Below are 4695 nucleotides of genomic sequence, written 5' to 3' on the forward strand. Positions count from 1 at the left end.
AGAATTACAAAATGACAAGTTTTACTTATGTAATTTGATTTGAAATATGTCTCCTAGAAATCGATTAAGGGACAAGCTATAGTTGATCATCTAGCAGACTTACCTATAGATGAGAAAACAAGAGTTAATGATGACTCCCAACCAAAATATCTTGGCAACAAAAGATAATCATATAAAAATGGCACTTGTATTTTGATTATTCTTGAAATACTAATGGATTTGGGATCAAATTTGTTATCATCACTCCCAGAGGTGAAAAGATCCCATGTGCTTTTAAGTTGAACTTCGTATATACCAATAAATTATGAAACCTTGATCCAAGGGTTAATGACATTGATTGAGGTGGGAGCCAAGAAAGTTTATGCCCAAGGCAATTTGGTTTTGGTAATCAGACAAGTCATGAGGGCATGGAAGATCAAGCAGAAAAGATTAGCTTCCTATGTGGACTTGGTCTTAGAGTTGATAAAAAAATTTAATCTCGTGAATTATCTCATGTTGGAAGACATAATAATCAATTTGTTGATAGCCTGACAAACCTTGCCTCCATTATCAAATAGAGTAGGGGCAAGACCAAACATAATTCTCAGTTGGGAAATTAGAAACACCAACATGTAATGTGAGAGAGAAGGCAAGTTCAGAAGAGGTCAACTACCAAGCTCTAAAAGATAGAAAACCTTAGTTTTATGACATCAAGAACTTCCTAAAAAATAGGACCTTTCCTAGGAATACCCATCTTAGAGACAAGAAAGACATTAGGATATTGACGCAAAGATATTACCTTCTAGGTGGGGTCCTCCATAAAAATGAATATAGTAGTGAAATCCTTAGGTGCCTGGATGAGAAGGAGGCCAAAAAATTCTTAGAGGAAGCTTTGGTGTTTAGATAATGGTAAAAAAATCATAAAGGCATGATACTATTAGTTTATGATTCCAGACCCTTTTTAGGTCATCTGCCGATGGGGTAGTGGTTTCAGCAATACCCAATCTCCTACTCAGAGTTCCCTATCACATCTATGCTTGTTGTGTTGTTGTTTCATCCTGTTTTAGGCTCCTTCAGGTTGAGCCCAAGTCGGATCAAGAGCTGGTCTTTTTTAATATGTAGTGAGTTCACAAACTCGATCTGTGCAGACCCATCTGTGTATTGAACTATGAAAGGAGACTATCTTTCGTATAATGCTTTGAATAGGGTCATGCAAATGGTAGAGTGTTGGCTGGTGTTATAGGACCACTCAACCATGGGAGTAATTTGACCCACTGCTTGGACTGATCGCCTATGAATATCCGTATGTATGTCTTCAGACATCGATTTTGCGTATCAGTTTGACCATTTGTCTAAGGGTGATATGAAGTACTCATGGCCAGCTTGGTTCATTGGAGTTTAAAGAACTTTGTCGGGAAGGAACTTAGGAAGGTAGGGTCACGGTCACTCACAGTGATATGTGGCATCCCATGGAGTTTGAAGATGTGTTGAACGAACTTCTCCACCATAATTTAGGTTGTATAGGGATGAACTAGGGCAATGAAATGCCCGAACTTGGTGGGTTGATCTACAACAACCAAAATCATGGTGTATCCATGGACAAGTAGAAGTTCATCGATAAAATCTAGTGAAATTTCTTATCAAACCTGCATCAAAATTGGTAGGGGTTGTAGAAGCCCTATTGGAGACATTGTTTCGTACTTGACATGCTGGCATGTGTCACATTGCTCCAGTAGTCAGGAAATGAGTGAGGATCGGATAGGCAATAGGATCGTGCCTTTGTAGAGAACCAAGGTTTCCTATAGATCATAATTTGGCTTAGGTCGCTGCTCTAGTTGGGCCTTAAGTTTGGCAAGGACCTCATCTTGTTGGTACTCTTGTTTTAGCTTACCCAAGAAAGGGAATTTCACCATAGAGAGCATGAGTAGCTCTAGTTCGGGTTGTTCTCTTCAGAATAGGGCATCAACTACCCTATTTTTTATCTTCTTTCAATACTAAATCTCGAAGTCATAACCCATGAGTTTGGAGATCCATTTATATTGCATTCGGGTAAAAATCCATTGCTCTAGCATGAATCTCCAACTCTTATGGTTTGTTCAAACTATGAAGTGTCAACCTAGAAAGTAGGGTCTCTATTTATGGACTGCCATGATGATCGTCAGGAACTCTTTTTCATAAGTGGACAAACCTTTCTTCCTTTCAATTATAATTTTGCTGAAGTAGGCCAAGGGATGATTGTTTTGTATCAAGACTGTGCCTATCACAAATCCAAAAGCATTAGTATCAACTAGAAGGTTTGTTGGAAGTTCGACAAGGCTAATACTAGAGTGATACTCATAGCCTTCTTAAGTGTCTATGCTTGTTACATCGCCTTTTCATCTGTGAACACCCCAAATTTTTCAAGTTTGTTCCAGACATCTCTTTTCTCATATGCTAAACCCCTGTAGGGTGATATAGAGTCCCCCCTTAGGTTCACTCCAGTCTAGAGGTCAGTTTTACCTTGTTTGATTAATAAAATTACCATTTTACCCTAAGTCGCCCTTAGACCTTTCGTCAGTTAGGTTTAACCAAACTCATCTCAAGTTTAGAAAAGTTAGAATGTTTGTCATTTCTAGCTCCTTTGAGCTAACGATGAGCAAATCCTGATCATTTTAGCTAATTTAGCTCATTTCAGGCAAAATAAGCTCATTTTAGCTCGAATTTTAACTAAACTATCTCTGAGTCAGTCAAATCCATTAGATCCCATCCTCGTGAGTCTAATCTAAGTTCACCAGGAGTTTTAATCACTCGGTTTCAGTTCAAAGTCACTTTTTCACACTTGGACCTTCGTTTTAGCTCATTTGAGCTCATTTTTAACTCGTTTGAGCTCAATTCAATCCAAATTAAGCTAACCTCAACTGGTTGAGCTAGTGTTCAAGCTCCAGATTTAGTTCATTTGAGTATAACTAGCTTTGAATTCAGTTTATTATAATCCAATCCAGTTCAGACCAGTTCCGTACTGTGTTTCTACCCCTGCAGGGCGAAAACAAAAAAATATAAATTTCTTCAGGACACTATTTTTGGCATTTTTTCTGAATTGGGGCAAGTCCCAATTTGGACTCGGATCAATTCCTTCATCTAATATTTCATCAATATCTGAGGTCCAATCCATTTTAGTTCAGATAGTAGATCCAATGTTGGATCTGATGTCTAATTTCTTTCCGGACCTGGATTTTTCATCTGATTCATTCAAAAATCCATCTTCAGAGTCCAATTCATTCTTTAAACTTGGAGTATTTCATCAGATATCCAGGATCCAATTAAGCCATTTCGGATCTATTTCAGTCTAGATCCACATTTTGATCCCTTCAAAAGTTCAATTCAATCAATTTCTAAACTTCGATTCATCTAACATCTGAGATTCAATATTCACTTCTTGGATTCTGATCTAGATTCATGATCCAATTTCATCTTTTGAATTGGATCCTAGATCCAAATCCAAAATCCTAATTTTATTATGAATTTGGGAATTTTCCATTTTCAATTCTTCAGAAATCCATATTCAGGGTTCGATTCCCATTTTCGAACCAATTTTCCTTCAAATCGAGATCCATATCCAATTTTTTTCAAAACCTCGGATTCAGATCCTTTTCAAAATTTAATTTTTATCCTAATTTCAAAATCAATTCTTGAATTTCAAATTCAAAATCCATTATTTTGCAAAAAAAACCTTTGAAAAATACCTTGGATCCAGTTCAAAATTCAGTCTGGATTTTGAAATGTTAAAATGGATTTGGATCCAGTTTCAAAATCTAATTTTTACTCAAAATCAATTTGGGGATTTCAAATTCAAAATCAAAATCCAATTTTTATCCCCAAATTCAAAGAAATAACATTTGAATTTCAAAAATCCTTTAAAAAATACCTTGGATCCAGTACAAAATTCAGTCTGAATTTTGAAATGTCAAAATGGATCCAGATCCAATTTCAAAATCCAATTTTTATTTAAAATTAATTTAGGAATTTCAAAATTCAAAATCAAAATCCAAATTTTTATCCTCGATTTCAAAATAATCTTTGAAATTTTAGAAACCAAAATCAGTGTTTTACAAAAATTATCAAAATTTCAATCTGGATCCGGTTTTTGCCCAAATTGGATTTTATAAATCAAGATTGGATTTTTGAAATCCAATTATTTCCCAAATCCTCCTTTCACTATTCATTCCCCTTTTTCTTAAATTTCAAAATAAAAAATAAAAAATAAAAAATAAAAAATAAAAAATAAAAAATATGGTTTTCAAAGAAGGGCACCACTTAGTATTTTTCAAAATCAAAAAACAAAAATTGTTTTTTAACAAAACCTTTAAAATCCTTCTTGCTTTTAAAAATCCACATGAGCATCACCCACAAGGTGATGCCATGTGTCAAATTTTCAAGAGAAGGACCATTCTACCAATTTATAAAATTGAAAAATGACTCACATGGACACCCTCTTGCAAGAGAGTGCCACATGCCAATTTATTTGACAAAAGGGCATTATGGCCCATGCACTAAACACAAAAACCCACATGGGGTAAGCACCAAACCCTCCCCCATGTGAGCCTTGCCATGTCAGCCCTAAGGGCAAAAAATATCTTGATTTCCATTCCCTTTTTGCTCCCACCTCTTGTTATAAATAGCCCCCATGGAGAGGGGGGGAGCGAGTTTTTCAGGAAGCATTTTGGTGGAAAACTCTCT

The sequence above is a fragment of the Nuphar pumila genome, chromosome 6, assembly GCF_984573655.1.
Source record: "Nuphar pumila chromosome 6, dmNupPumi1.hap1.1, whole genome shotgun sequence".
Taxonomy (NCBI): Eukaryota; Viridiplantae; Streptophyta; class Magnoliopsida; order Nymphaeales; family Nymphaeaceae; genus Nuphar; species Nuphar pumila.